Here is a 16,529-nt window from a genome sequence, read left to right as displayed (position 1 = left end):
ATAAAATAGAGCATTCTCAGTAATGGTTAATTTTTCAACCACAAACACATAAGGGTCTCTTACTCACGATTGAAAATGATGAATTTGATCTAAATGCCGATACTGACCATTCTTACTATTATTCCCACTCCATTCTATAGTAGGAGCTATTCCTAGAAAAACTTTCCACAAATTCTTTTGTTTATATATAGATATAATGTTACACCATGGAGAAGGGATCCATTTCCCTTTATATTTTCAAGCACTATTATTTTTAGTAAAAAAAAATTTTTTCATCTAAATCAAGGGGTTCATGAAAAGGATATTGCATATTACTAATTTGCTGTCCTTTACTATTTAGACCATACCAAATAAATCTGCCATTATGTGGAGAGGGACTCCCCATTGGGGCACTCTCCCACACTATTCCATAGGAATCATTAAAAATGACAGATCCTCTTCTTTATCCCTACTGTCTTTTTGCGGACAATCATAAGTAGGATTTTTGTCATGATAAAATTGTAAGAGGGAAATAAAGTCACAATAGACTGAGTATTATTATTTTTGAAGATAATCATGGTCTGACTTTTTAACATACATGCAGGAGGGATGGTTACCAATGCATAAGGGTCGATGATCAAATGGTAATACGAGATTATGGATTCTTGGTCCGTCCTCATGGGGTTGAATTGGTAACTGATCATCAATTGGTCCAGGGAATATATGGGTTTTATTCAGATATATATGGAAGAATGGATCTTTCCAGGTTAACACTCTAAGTAAGGGGGGTTAGGTATGTAGGCCCAATAAGTGTAATTACCGGCAGCTTCCTCAGTACTTACGATCACCATCATCAGAAGTTGCAGGAGACCCCATCTCTTCATTCTGAGGTTTAATCCTCTTCACAGGTAGCCAAATTCGTTCTCCATTTTCTGAAATGATAAGAGCATAGCCTTGTCCCCACACTTTGATCCTGCCTTTTTTCCATTCGTTGCTTAAAATATCTTTCCAGAATATTGGTTGATCTTTATTTCTTGCGTCCACTGTAGATGTTTGACATTTTCCAAAGTGACATTCCGTAGGTGTCAATGAATTATAAACATTAAGAAATTTTAAAGTAAATAAAGCTTTTGCCAATTGATCTTTTGGTGTTATAATACCATCATCTCCCCCTTTTTGTTTTAAAAGCATAGTTTTTAGGGTATGATGGCTGCGTTCAACTATGGCTTGACCTGTAGGATTATAAGGAATACCAGTAACATGCTCTATAGCATACGTAGAATAAAAAGAAGCAAAAGACTTACTGATGTAAGAAGGACCATTATTAGTTTTAATTTTCAAGGGGCATCCCATCACAGCAAAAGCAGACCATAAATGGGAGCGAACATGATGAAAACGTTCACCACTTTGTGCAGTAGTCCACAAAAAATGAGAGTAAGTATCAATGCAAACATGGACATATCATAATTTACCAAGTGATGGTATGTGAGCAACATCATCTGCCACAGTTGATTAGGAGCCAGGCCTCTGGGGTTAGTCCCAGCCTGAAAAGGCACTGTGGTCAAAGGTCCACAGGTGGGACAGGTACGAATAATTTATTGAGCTTGATGTTTTGTTAATTGAGGAAATTTATGTCTAAGTCCCTTAGTATTAATATGAGTTAATGCATAATATTTATTGGCATCTTGCAAACATCCTACTAATAAATCAGCTCTTGCATTTTGAGTAGCTAGAGGACCAGGAAGGGAAAAATGAGACCAGATATGAGTAATATATATGGGCTGATTTCTTTGCCGAATGAGGGCTTGAAGGTCAGCAAAAAGTTGAGACAATTCATCAGTAATAAAAATATGAGCTGTTTCAATATGACCTACAGTTAAACACACATATTCGGAGTCAGAGGCAACATTCAAGGGTTCTTGAAACGTTTGTAAAACCTTAATGATGGCTGAAAGCTCTGTGCGTTGAGCAGATGAATAAGGAGTCTGCCAAACCTGTTCTTTTTGAGAGGTAACGTATGCTGCTTTTCCATTACTACTACCATCAGTAAATACTGTACATGCATTTCCAATGGGAACAGTTTTCACAATTTTTGGTAAAAATCCAAGTGGTTCTTTGTAAAAATGTTAACAGTTTGGAAGTAGGATAATGATTATCAATAATGCCTTGAAAATTACTAATAGCAATTTGCCATTGAGGATTAGTTATATATAAATGTTGAATTTTTTCATGAGAAAGATTGCAAATAATTCTATCTGGATCAGACCCCTTTAATTGTAACAACCTCACATGGCCTTTTGCTAGAACGGAAATAATTTTTTGGAGATATGTTTGCAATCTCTTTTGTTTATTATTAGGTAGAAAAACCCATTCCAATATACCTTTTTGCTAAAATAAAGCTGTAGGAGATTGAGGGGTTGAGAAAATAATTAAATCAACAGCTTTATCAGGGTCTATTTGTGTTAATTGCCCTTGAGAGATTCGATCCTCTATCAACGCCAATTCTTTTTCAGCCTCTTTAGACAAGATTCTAGGGCTAGACAGATCAAATCTCCTGTTAATATTTGAAATAAATGAGTTAACATGTAATTAAGGATTCCTAATGTTGGTCGAATCCAATTAATATCTCCCAGCAATTTTTGGAAATCATTTAAAGTATTTAACTTGTCTTGGCATATTTGTACCTTTTGTGGTATAATATGTCCATTAGCCAATTTCATACCCAAATAACAATATGGTGCATTCCTTTGAATTTTTTCAGGGGCAATTTGCAAGCCATACTCAGGAAGAATTTGTTCAGCATACTGAAATAACTGTTGCAGTTTGTCATTTGAAGCATGAGCAAACAATATATCATCCATATAAAGAATAATCATTGCTTTTGGAAATTTTGCTCTTTTTAAAAAAATTTTTTTTTTTAAGATTTATTTATTTAATTCCCCCCTCCCCTGATTGTCTGTTCTCTGTGTCTATTTGCTGCGTCTTGTTTCTTTGTCCGCTTCTGTTGTCGTCAGCGGCACGGGAAGTGTGTGCGGCGCCATTCCTGGGCAGGCTGCACTTTCTTTCGCGTTGGGCGGCTCTCCTTAAGGGGCGCACTCCTTGTGCGTGAGGCTCCCCTATGCGGGGGACACCCTTGGGTGGCATGGCACTCCTTGTGCGCATCAGCACTGCGCATGGGCCAGCTCCACACGGGTCAAGGAGGCCCAGGGTTTGACCACGGACCTCCCATGTAGTAGACGGACGCCCTAACCACTGGGCCAAGTCCGCCGCCTGGAAATTTTGCTCTTAATGCTTCTAAAGGTTGATGCACAAACAATTGACACATGGTAGGATGATTCATCATACCTTGCGGTAATACACACCACTGATATCTTTGCATAGGTGCCTGATTATTAAGAGCAGGTACTGAAAAAGCAAAGTTTTCTTTGTCAGCAGGATGCAAAGAAATCGTGAAAAGAGCATCCTTTAAATCAATAATAATTATGTGCCAATCTTTTGGAATCATGGATGGTTGTGGGGCCCCAGGTTGCAAAGGTCCCATAGGGCTCATGACCTTGTTGATAGCTCTTAGGTCAGTTAACAGTCTCCAATTGCCTGATTTTTTCATAATAACAAGCACAGGAGAATTCCATGAACTACTAGGAGGCTCAATATGTTTCTGAGTTAACTGTTCTGTTACAAGACTATGAAGGGCATTAAGTTTTTCAACTGTGAGGGGCCATTGATCAACCTATACAGGTGTATCTGTTAGCCGACTTATAGGCATTGGGCTGCCCTTTTGTTCAATGACCCCTATGGAAAATTTTCCTGCCCAGAATTTTGTTGACCTAAATGATACCCAAATCCTCTGTGATCTCCTTTTCTTCTACTATTATATTGCATATCCATATATTAAAACTTTGCTTGTTCTGACAACGTAGGAATGTGAATAAAAGCTTCCCGCTGACCAAGCAAATCATGTCCCCACAAGTTGATACCCACATCTGCTACATAAGGTTGTAAAGTAGATTTTTGTCCATCCAGAGCTAAAACATCAAATATAGTAGTACTCTGATATACATCACTCATCGTACCTATGCCAGTAAACATAGTGGGTACTTTCTGCAATGTCCAAGACTGAGGCCAATGTCACTTAGCAATAATAGATACATCAGCACCTTTATCTACTGGTCCAAAAAATACCTTCCCATTGATGGTAATTGTTGTCTCTGGCCTGTCATCACCTACAAAAGTCTGCCAATAAATTCTTTCTCCTGTAGAACCAAATCTACCTTTTCTATTAAAGGTGAGGGTACTTGGTTTATGATAAGGAAGCAATAGTAATTGAGCAATCCTTTGTCCAACATTAATTTGAACTTGACTCACTGCTTGTACCATTACTTTTATTTCTTCTTTAAAGTCACTATCAGTAATACCAGTTTGAACCAATAATCCCTTCATAGTCAGACTACTTCTTCCTATTATCAGACCAACCGTATCAGAGGGCAACGGTCCTTTTACTCCAGTAGATATAGTTTGCATACCCATTGCCGATGTTACAAGCTTAGTTTCAGTAGATGGGAGATCTCCTGCAGCACTGCCTCTTGTGGCAGCTCTTAATTCTGAAACTGGGATGCATGTACTGGCCGTTGCTGACCGGATATTGTTTGCCCAGGCTCATATTGTTTGTCTGAGGGCCCTGAGCCCGGCCCGCAAAGTGGTTTCCCGACCCAATTGGAGCTCCATTTTTCTGAAATTTCGACCTGCTCTCATTGGCCCAATGTTATCCTTTCCTACACACTGGACATATCTTAGATGGAGATTGCTGCCTTCTATTCGGAGCGAGACCAGCTGGATAAGATGGACACTCTGATAATGACCAAGCTTTCCACATTTAAAACAATTCCCTTTCTTTCCTTCCTCCTTTTTACTATCTTTAAAAGCTGGGCCAAGACCGCCCTCTGGTGGGTGGTGGAGCCACCCCACCATCCTGACGAGCTTTACTGTAATCCTGGGCTGAGCCTCCTGCTGCCTTTAAGGGTCGAATTCCCCTTCTACATTTACCATTAGCCTGACCAGCTGCGAGTGTTAGCAAAATCAACTCTCTTGCTTCTGGTATCTCGATTGTTTTAATCAGAATGTCGGTTAATCAGGCTACAAATTCTACATAAGGTTCATTGACTCCCTGCATTATTTTAGCAAAAGACTGCATTGGCCTTCCAGGAGCACAAACCCGCTTCCAGGCGGCCAGACAGGAGCCGCGCACCTGGGCTATGGCCCGATCATCATAATGAAGCTGCCGTTGACGCCGGACCATTCACCAATACCTAATAACTGTTCAGCAGAAATAAGAGCAGGAGGATTTTGCACAGCATTACGGCGCGCAACCATATTGGCTTCATCTGCCCAACAGGTTTTAAAGTGTAAGAGCTCAGCTGGATTTAAAGCTGCTCTAGTGAACATTTCCCAGTCCCACGGAATAAGGCGGTCAGTTTGAGCCATGGAATAAGGCGGCCAGTTTGAGCCAACCCTTGTACCAAACCAAAAGTATAAGGGCTAGTAGTCCTGAATTGTGCACACACTTGTTTAAGTTCTTTCAAAATTTTAAATGGCAATGGTTCATGATGAGCATATATTCCTTCTTGGGGGTTATTGGCATCGGGGGGAATTTGTTGAATATTTACTGGGAAAGCTTGTAATAATTGCATTGCCTCAGGATCCCCTTCTCGGGATCCTTGTAATAATGCATCATTGGGGTTGTAGGAGCCAGATTGGGTATAAATATGCTTTTAATAAATGGTTGGGTGTCAATGGCATCAGTAAATATCCCTGGGGCTGCAGGCATAGTAATTGCTGGAGCCATAGGTCAGCATTACATAAATTAGGATAAATGCCAGCTTTAGAAATATTCAATTTAGACATTTGCTTAGGCAGAAGAGGATTAGTTTCTTTTTCATTGGAAGGCTCATCCTCCCCCTTGTCCTCTATTTCCTCCCTGTCCTCACTCTGATGGCCCGTGTCATGGGGCTCCCTGGAAAAGATGGTCATTTCTTCCTCCTCCGCTTCAGACTGCAGCGGATCTAAGGCTGCTGCAATCTGTTGCCCCAGTGTCCACACTGATAACGGTATGGTTTCTCCTTTTTGATATGCTCTACGTAGGGCCCTCATTGTCTGTTTCCACTGTTTAAGATTTAAAACACTTTTCCCTTGCGGCTGAAACCAATAACAGTGTTTTTGTACTAGAGCAAAAAGTTCAAGTAAATCAGCAGTTTTTACTGAGACTCCAACAGTATTTAAAAGAGGTTTTAGTACCTGTGAATATTCTTCCAGACTTCCTGGTTGATTACCCATACCCTGATGCTAACAGAAACAAAATTAATTAAAAATCTTACCACTTAAGTCACCCTTTGATGGACGCCTCAACCTTTCCGGAAGGTTTTCAGTTTCTGCGTTCCCGATACTGCCATGGAAGAATCTGTGCTGCAGTCACTGCTTCGGGCCGCATGTTGGGTGCCAGATGTTGGAGTCGTGGACCCGAAGGGTATCGGGAATGAAAGATAAAGAGAGATTGGGATCAGGGGATCTGAGAGCATTGAAGCCTCAAGCTCGTCAGACAAGTTTATTGATCTCAGGGGTTTCTTTATATACCCCAAGCAACCGTGAGAACCAGCAACTATTCTAGCTAACTGTTCCCATTACCTCATTCTTGAAAACACGGTACACAGTGGATAAGATAGTAACCAAAGCTCAGGATGTTCTATTATGTTATTGAAACAAACATACTCATAAATCTTGTTGCCCAGGTTATTCGTACTAACAAGTCCGGGTTCTGCCAGAATGTTATGTTTAGCCACCTGCACGTGTATCTCTAGGGACAGCATGACCCAGTGGTCAGAAAGTAACTTGCTGCTATGGAAACAACATGCCTTTGTTTCCCACAGCCATCCTTTATTAAAAGGCCTGGATTTGTGTAGGTAACTGTGAGGCTGTTCCCATCATTTTGGCAGGAGAGTCTGTTCTTCCTTCTTTCTGCATCCTCTTCTTTCTTCTTCACCTATTGTCTTATTTTTTCTCCTCTTCTGCTTAGTGAGCCTGACAGCAAGCTGGGCCAGAGCAGCTGGTGTGATTCCAGCTCTAGAGCAACAGTGTGGTGAACTAGTTTGGTACTCTTTTTATTTTCTTTCAGCCTGTGGGCTATGGGCCTCGCAGACAACAGCCTCCCAGCAGAGCCAGGTCCTTCCCCCGCTCAGCTCTCAGCACAGGGAGTGAATGCATCGAACGTGCCTTTGGCTCGGTCCAGCGGTCAAGCACCAGTGTCTCAAGGACGTCTCCCAAGTGGATTTTTTTCTTGTTCTTGTGATTTTTGAAACTTTCTTGATAACCAGGTTTTTACAGGAAAGGGTGGCAGCAAACATTGAGTGAAAGCAGATGATTCTTTTTAAAATTTTAATAAAACAGTTCTGGACATATGGTATTCTGAACACGCAGACTACTCCGTGGCATAGCAATGGTGATGATTGTTACAAACTAGGACTTAGGTTAAATTGATGGTTTAACCTTTTTTTTTTTTTTTTTAAGTAATGAACACATTTTTAAAAACTGAAATCTTGGTGAGAACTGCAAGACACAGATTCCCGTGCAAATGGACACAGAGAACAGACGACTGGGGCAGAGGAATGGATCTTTAAAAATAGACCTTTCTCCAGGATTGAACCCCATGTGTTGAAGGCAGGCGCTCAACCACCGAGCTGTACCTGCTCCCCTACCCCTTTCTCTTATTGTTTTAACCTGTACATGTCTTGTATTATGCTTTTCCCCCCACTTAATGGCATATCATTTTGGCTTTTTCCACAAGTTTTCTTAGTTTTTAATGAATATATGACTGCATAGACAAGTAATTATAAATGGACATTTTGGTGTTTTTGTGGGTTTTTTTTTCCTAATTTTACAGTTTTACAATAAAAGTGAAATGCTTTTGAAAGATTTAACAGTGGAAATAACAAGAAATCTCTAGTACCTGGAAACTAGTAAACTGGTGTTATTACAGATGCTGTTAAATTAGCCAGATGTTGACTATTTCTACTGCAGTAGGAAAATTGAAAAATGCAGATGGGGGCGGGGGGTTTGCACTGCAGCATTCCTTCCACCAAGTGAGCACCACGCTGTGATGACAAACTGCGTCATGACCGCCCTGGTGGGGTGTGTTTTCACACCTTTTGCAGGGAGAGGGCTTTGAACTGCAGGGCCGTAGTCAAAGTATCAATTGCCCAACAAGAGGCAAAGTTGCCTAACGATGACTCAATACAGCCTAAAGAGCCTGCTCTTCTTGGGCCCCAAGCTCTGTGTCGGGATCGTCACTGTATTGCCCTCTACACACACCAGTGGCTTTACTGGCAGCGGGTAGTTTTTTTCCCCACTGTGGCACTTAGCCTTTGGCTGCATGGGCTGCCCACTGCAGGAATGGGGCTGATCCAGCTCTGTTTCAAAGGAAAGTGGGAGCTGGCGCTGCTTCGAGGGGCTTTCAGTGGAACAGGGTCTCCACGCAGTTGATGCTGGAGAAGAGCAGGTCGGGGTGGGGCTCGTGAACAGTTTTCCAAAAATGATTCTAAGGAAAATTGCTGTAGGGGGAGTTAGTGACTACTTCTTTATTTTCACTCTGGCTTGTCTTTTAAATGTGACTTTTTTAGAGCTCTCCTTGTTACATTGTGGGTAAGAAAGCTTAAAATATTTGCAGTAATTCTTGCAACTTCAGAAGGCTCAGCTGGCTAGAGACAATGTTTTATTCCTGTATTGAGCTTCCTTTTTCTTAAAAATAATTTATGCTTATTATAAAATATAAGCAATATGAAAGTTTATAAAGTTTTAAAAATGAAAGTCTCTCACCTGCCCTTCCATACCCAAATTCCTCTCCGCAGTAAATACTTTTGCATCTTGTCATACATTATGGACATCCTTCCATGTCTGTTGTTATTGTAATGAGTGCATAGTATTCTATAACCCATCACGTCCAAGAGTACGGCTCTGACTGCCCTCCACCCAATCAGAGGTACCACTTGAAATTCAGGTGCCCATTGCTGGCTTCTAATTTGGTTAGGAGTGTGAAGTTGTAATGGGTGAAAAGACATAATGGCCAGAAAGAGTATGGTATGTTTGGTTTGGGAATGCGTCATCTTAACTGTCCATGTGGTAAATAAATCAGTAGTATTGAAATGTCTGACAGGTACAGAAAATACTGTTCAACATTGCTCTTTGGTCAGAGTAATCAGGATAAGGATATGAAGAGCAGCCTGAGATTAGAAATGAGAAACTTTACCTGCCTCTTTTCAGGAAATTAGCTTAAATCTAAGTTGTGTTAAATACTTTTTTTTTTTTTAGGAGATATTGGGATTAAACCCAGGACCCTCATACGTGGGAAGCAGGCACTCAACCACTTGAGAGTTGGTTTTAACGTCTCTAGAGTTCATCATCTAGTATTTTACAACCAACAGTATCATGTAATGAATATTACAGATAAAGTTAGCAATGAGCACAGATGGAGGGAATGTGTTTTTAGCCCCACGAACTCAAATGTTTTTCCCTGTTTTGCACAGGAGAGTATACATATCTTATCTCGATTGTGTTCATTTCTTCCATCCTGAATGCTTGAGGACGACAGTCTGTCATGAAATTCTAGTTGGATATTTGGAATATGTCAAGAAACTAGGGTAAGTATACTGATAATGAATGCTATTTTTAAAAACCATTCATTGATTCAGTTAAGCCTTTGGGTACAGTTTGATTTGAAGAGCTAGACCCTAAAACTACATGTGATCCTTTTACACCTGAGTGTAGAGACCCAAAAACACAGCAAACTTTCAAGACATGAAAAATCTTAAGACTGGCCCCTTACCTTTAAATGTACAGTGTATTGGTAGTATCCTTGAAAATATCTGCTAATTCTCCTTGCAGGTTATTCATCTTAAGAATTGTCATTTTATTTAGCACTCTTGTTGAAATGGAGCCATTTTCCTTTCCATTGTATGTTTCATTTGGTCTTAATATGCAAACTTGGGATTTGGGGGTCCAGAGCTAAGATCTTACCTCAGTGACTGAAATTCTCAACATTCCTCTGTGATCCACAAAAGAAGTAGCCATTTTGCTATCTAATATTAGTGCTATGTAGTATGCCTAGTTCTGGCCTAAGAATTTTGATCTAATGCTGAGTTGTACACTTTGTTGTCTTGGGGAGAAATCATAGGTTTCTGTATTGGCTCCACCTTGTGGTGTAAAATGTAGCAGCATTCGGGGAAACGGACTTGGCCCAGTGGTTAGGGCGTCCGTCTACCACATGGGAGGTCTGTGGTTCAAACCCCGGACCTCCTTGACCCGTGTGCAGCTGGCCCATGCGCAGTGCTGACGCACGCAAGGAGTGCCCCACCATGCAGGGGTGTCCCCCACGTAGGGGAGCCCCACACGCAAGGAGTGCACCCATAAGGAGAGCCACCCAGCGCGAAAGAAAGTGCAGCCTGCCCCGGAATGGTGCCGCCCACACTTCCCGTGCCGCTGACAACAACAGAAGCGGACAAAGAAACAAGACGCAGCAAATAGACACAGAGAATAGACAACTGGGGGAGGGGAGGGGAATTAAATAAATAAATAAATCTTAAAAAAAAAAAAAAGAATTCTGTACCCAGTAAAATTATCTTTCAACAAGGAAGGTAAAATAGAGACATTTTCATGTTACTAAGAACTGGGAGTTTATCAACACCACCCCACTCAAGGAAAAAAATTAACAACCAAGAAGTTTATACCCAGCTCAACTATTATTCAGGTAGCTTTCAAAGGATGTATTTCAGGAAAAAAAGACTATCATTTCCAGAGGGAAGGACTGAAATAAAAGAAATGATGAGTAAAGAAACTGGTAAAAGTGGATAATTCTAAATAAACCCTGACTGATAAAATAATTATAAAATATATAATTTGGGGGATTTAAAATAATGATAATATCTCAAGATAGAATAAAATAATTGACAAAAGTATCATATAAGCTGAAGGTGATTGGAGTTAAAACTTTTTTGTATTATTCAGGAAGAGGAGACAGACATTGTCTTTAAACTTTCTTATGTATGCAAGGTAAATTTTAAAAAATAAGCTAAATGTGTGTGGAAACATAGCCCCCAAATATCAATACATCATTCCAACAAAGGAATAATGTGTAGCTGATGTGAAGTCTGCTGTGATTCTGAGTGACTTTTTGGGGAACACTCCTTTGGTTACAGCCCAGAGATCCAGGTTGATGCGACTCTCCATCATCTGGGGCCATCCGTGAAAGGAGGGAACGCTGGTGCTCCTTGCACCAAACGAAAGGCGTCAAAAGAGAATGGGCACGTGTCACTTTCATTCAAGATGCACGGGTCACCACCGGTCACCTGTCCAGCTGAACCAACCAGAGGAAGGCTGGAAGGGCAATCCACCCTAGTGTCTGAAATGAGAGCTTGCCATGGGTGAATTCTAGGAGATTCCATTATAAAATATTGTTACTAAAAGAATAGAATTACAGCAGTAGGAGAAGATGGAATAAGGAAAAATCAATCAATCCAAAAGAAGGCAAGAAAAGGAGACAAAAAAGAAATGTACAATGTGGGCGTAATAGTATAAAATACATCACTAATTACTAATAATGATCAGTTAATAAAATAAATGTAACAAATGTAATGAATAATAAATCAGTAATAAATGTAAATTGGCCAAACTCAGCTAAACCAGGTAGAGATTTTCTGGTTGCTTTTTTTCCAACTCCAACAATTTATAAGATACACCTAAACATCTAAAATACAAGAACATATAACTTAAGATAAAATGATATAAAAATAAATAAGGGAAATGTTAATAAAATGAAAACCACTGTAGTTAAATTGACATCAGACAAAATAGATTGGAAGACAAAGACCATAATTAGGGGAAAAGAGGGTCAGTATATGATGATAAATATTTCAGTTCAAAAGATACAAAGAGTCTAAATGGACACATTCCTTAAAAAGAATTATTGGCCAAATTTGGTTTCCAGAGAAACAAAACCTGAATAGTCCTATAATCATTAAATTAATTAATCATCTAAAATCTTCCTACAAAGATATTTAAAAATCCAATACAGTTTCACATGCATGTTTTAACAAAATTAAAAGGAATATTTTATTCCACCTTTAGAAACTCTCCAAAATATGGAGGGAAAGGGAGTACATTATCCAATACAGTCAGGGACTCTAATATATTAAACACAAGACAATACAAGCACCTGATAAGAACAGAAAAGAACTAGCAAACTGTAGGCTGGGGCATAGATGAAAAATCCCACATTAGATCCAGCAATGGATAGAAAGTATATGCTATCATGGTCCATTTAGGGTTATCCCAGGAATCTAATGTTAATCTAACTTTTTAAAATTATTTTTTAAAAATTTTTCAGGTTTTATTTTTGTGTGTGTGTTTAATTTTTTTATTAAAGAAATTGTAGGTTTACAGAAATACCATGCATGAAACAGAGTTCCCATATACTACTCCATTGTTAACACCTTGCATTAGTGGAGTATATTTGTTATAATTCATGAAAGAACATTTTTATAATTGTACCATTAACTATAGTCCATCATGTAGAATAGGTTCACTGTGTTGTATGATCCTACTTTTTTTTAAAAATATTTATTTATTATTATTTTTTAATTACATTAAAAAATATATATATATGAGGTCCCATTCAACCCCACCGCCCCCGCCCCCCACTCCCCCCACAGCAACACTCTCTCCCATCATCGTGATACATCCATTGCACCTGGTAAGTTCATCTCTGAGCATCACTGCACCCCATAGTCAATGGTCCACATCATAGCCCAGACTCTCTCACGTTCCATCCAGTGGGCCCTGGGGGGATCTACAGTGTCCCGTAATTGTCCGTGAAGCACTATCCAGGACAACTCCACGTCCCGAAAACGCCTCCACATCTCATCTCTTCCTCCCGTTCCCCACACCCAGCAGCCCCCATGGCTACCGTTCCCACACCCTCTGTGGACATTGGATTGGTTGTGTCCATTGCACACCTATGTCAAGTGAGGGCTTAGATTCCACATGGGTACTGGATGCACTCTTCCCGCTTCTAGTTGTAGACACTCTAGGCTCCATGTTGTGGTGGTTGACCTTCTTCAACTCCATGTTAGCTGAGTGGAGTAAGTCCATTAAGTCAAAGTGTAGGAGCTGAAGTCTGTTGAGGCTCTGGGCCTGGGTGTCATATTATCAGTCCAGAGATTCAAATCCCCTACATATATCTTAAACTCAGCACCAACTACAATTCCAATAAAGTAGCATGCAAGTCTTGTGAAAAGAGATCCCCTCTGAGTCCATTTCCATCACGCAGAAACACCAGCTCCAAAGAAGGGCCATCTGTCATGGCAGTGAACCCCTTCTGCCATGACCATAGAACCCGTGGGTCTCTTTATCCCTCAAAAGAACCAATACCTGGGGTTGTATCTACCTTATCTGTCTCTTAGACTCTGTTCAGTTGTACATAGGGGTATTCCTTCTGACAACCTCCAGACTCTTTTTTAGAGACTCACAGCCTTATAATCTCATTTCTCCTTTCCATTTCCCCCTTACATTAGGTCAAACCGCTTCCCGAAGTCATGTTATTATATGTAGACAGGTATATTCTGCTGTTCCACATTGAATCTTTAATTCAAGGTCATTTTCTAGTTGCTTCTTCAGCTGGTATGTGGTAGTGATCCCTCGGTGCCAGGGAGGCTCATCCCCGGGTGTCGTGTCCCACGCTGGGGGGAATGCATCACATCTACACGCTGAGTTTGGCTGTGAGAGTGGCCACATTTGAGTAACATGAAGGCTGTCAGGAGGAAACCCCCAGGCACAATGCTACTCTAGGCCTTGTTCTTATTGCAGGTGCATAGGCTCAAAAGTGTAGCCATTAGTATCAAGAGCCCACTGTTGGGCCCTCCTTCCTTCCTGGTTCTTGCTGTTGCACCTGGAGGATTGCCGCTGCTCTCCCAGGGCCCACAACAGTGACCCCCCGGCCAGGAGCCCAGTACCCCCCTAGCTGTTGTTTTTAATTGTTTCCACTATGAGTGTATATAGACATTACCATATACCCTGGGCATATGCCCTGTATAACTCCCTGTCAACCATATATATCCTGTCAATAACATCCCATATCAGTATTCCTCCGCTGCCATTGTTGAACCACTCTGTGATCCAAAACTTCCCGTAAAGTGAATCCCAACATAATGTCAGCTTCAGAAGAGTCTTAGATCACCAAAATTCATATATACAATATACAGTATTTCCCCAGATCCATCATAAAACCTTTTCCCTTCCACAGCAATAATCTTTTAACTTATTCATATCATATTTCCTGAAACTGATGTACAGATTCCGAAACTATAGTTTTCAAACAAGGTAACATTTGTGCTTACTATGTGGTCCATACTTTAGGTTGTACAGTTTTCTAAATTTTTTAGTTATCCTATGTTTTGTCTTATGGTTTTCATTATTAGTCTGTCGTCCCCTATATGTTTTTGGTGTAATATTAGCTGTTTTATATTCATCCTCGTGTACTCTCACATAACTCCTCTTTTGCCCCCTTATTTACCTTTGTTCTATCCATTGCACGTCCATTTTCCCCTCCCCTTAGGGCCCACAACGCCTGCCAATCTAATGCCCTGGGAGCCGTCCTTTCTCACGAGAGATACAGTTCTCTCTATTCGACGGCATTAGTCTTCCCCAGGATATGGGTCCACCCCACCCAATGGTAGAACCCACCTTGGCAAAATGAGCCTTCAGCTATTCCCTCCAGAGTCCATCCCGCATCAGACCATACCCCCTGAGCGTCCTAACCAGGTGACCCTCCTATTTATACTTTGATACGTTTTACTCAACATTTAGTTCTCAACGAACTTCTGGCACTCTCCCATGTTTGTATGTTGCCCCTCCCTCCCACCTATTTCTTGGACCATATTACCCCTCTTCCCATCCCCAGCCCCCCTCAAACCCAGAAAACCCCACCCGAAGGTAACCCCTTGCCCCCATTTTGTCCCTTCTTTGTGCTCATACTTACCCCCAGCTCATCACAGATTCCACCCCTACAGACATTAACTCACATCCTTCCTCCACCCCCCGATTTCCAGTAAGCCACTTTTCCAGACTCTAGCTCTCTGAGGCAGTTAACTTATTTCATATCATTGAGGTCATATAGTATTTGTCCTTCAATGCCTGGGTTGCTTCACTTAACATAAGATTCTCAAGGTTCATCCATGTTATCACGTGCGATTGTAGTGTATTGGTTCTTACAGCTGAGTAGTATTCCATTGTGTGTATATACCACATTTTATTGATCCACTCATCTGTTGATGGACTTTTGGATTGATTCCAACTTTTGGCGATGGTGAACAATGCTGCTATGAACATTGGTGTACATATATCGGTTTGTGTCCTTGTTTTCAGATCTGATGGGTATATACCCAGCAGTGGTATTGCTGGGTCATATGGCAAATCTATGGATAATTTTTTGAGAAACTGCCAAACTGTCCTCCAGAATGGTTGGATCCTTCTGCATTCCCACCAGCAATGGATGAGTGTTCCCCTTTCTTCACATCCTCTCCAGCATTTGTATTCTACTGTTTTTTTCATGGCTGCCAATCTTATGGGAGTAAGATGGTATCTCATTGTAGTTTTGATTTGCATTTCCCTGATAGCTAAGGATTTGGAGCATTTTTTCATGTGCTTTTTAGCCATTTGTATTTCTTCTTTGGAGAAGTGTCTGTTTAAGTCTTTTTCCCATTTTTTAAATGGGTTGTTTATCTTTTTGTTTTCGAGATATATGAGTTCTTTATATATGCAAGTTATAAGTCTCTTATCAGATATATGGTTGCCAAATATTTTCTCCCATTGTGTGGGTTCCCTTTTTACTTTCTTGACAAACTCCTTTGAGGTGCAGAAGGCTTTAATTTTGAGGTAGTCCCATTTATCTATTTGTTCTTTTGCTGCTCGTGCTTTTGGAGTGATATTCATGAAGCCATTTCCTATTACAAGGTCCTGTAGATGTTTCCCTACACTGCTTTCTAAGGTCTTTATGGTCTTGGCTCTTATATTTAGGTCTTTGATCCATCTAGAGTTGATCTTTGTATAAGGTGTGAGATGGTAATCCTCTTTCATTCTTCTACATATGGCTATCCAGTTCTCCAGGCACCATTTGTTGAATAGGCCATTCTCTCCCAGTTGAGAGGGTTTGGTGGCTTTATCGAATATTATATGGCTATATACATGAGGTTCTATATCTGAACTTTCAATTTGATTCCATTGGTCTGTGTGTCTCTCCTTATACCAGTACCATGCTGTTTTCACTAGTGTAGCTTTGTAGTATGTTTTGAAGTCAGGAAGTGTGATTCCTCCTATTTCGTTTTTCTTTTTCAATATGTCTTTGGCTATTCGGGGCCTCTTTTTATTCCAAATAAATTTCATAGTTAGTTTTTCTAGTTCCTTAAAGAAGGCTGTGTTGATTTTTTATTGGGATTGCATTGAATGTGTAGATCAGT

General features: G+C 40.5%; 1 long non-coding RNA gene across 4 annotated transcripts in view; it reads left to right on the top strand.

Moving 5' to 3' along the window:
- The window catches only part of LOC101446272 (uncharacterized), an 87,869-nt gene that overhangs the window by 16,011 nt on the left and 55,329 nt on the right, over nucleotides 1–16,529 (top strand). Inside the window, exon 7 of one of the 4 annotated variants that reach the window (XR_011648135.1) lies at nucleotides 9,549–9,662. The exons of 1 other annotated variant lie outside the window; for it this stretch is intronic. This is a non-coding gene — a long non-coding RNA (uncharacterized lncRNA). Of the gene's footprint in view, nucleotides 1–7,144; nucleotides 7,440–9,548; nucleotides 12,093–16,529 lie in introns of those variants that run through there. 2 more of the 4 variants (XR_011648134.1, XR_011648133.1) reach the window with 2 other exon arrangements.

This window comes from Dasypus novemcinctus, chromosome 3 (assembly GCF_030445035.2).
Source record: "Dasypus novemcinctus isolate mDasNov1 chromosome 3, mDasNov1.1.hap2, whole genome shotgun sequence".
NCBI lineage: Eukaryota > Metazoa > Chordata > Mammalia > Cingulata > Dasypodidae > Dasypus > Dasypus novemcinctus.
Note: the sequence above shows the minus strand (reverse complement) of the source record. Positions and strands in the feature narration are given on the sequence as shown.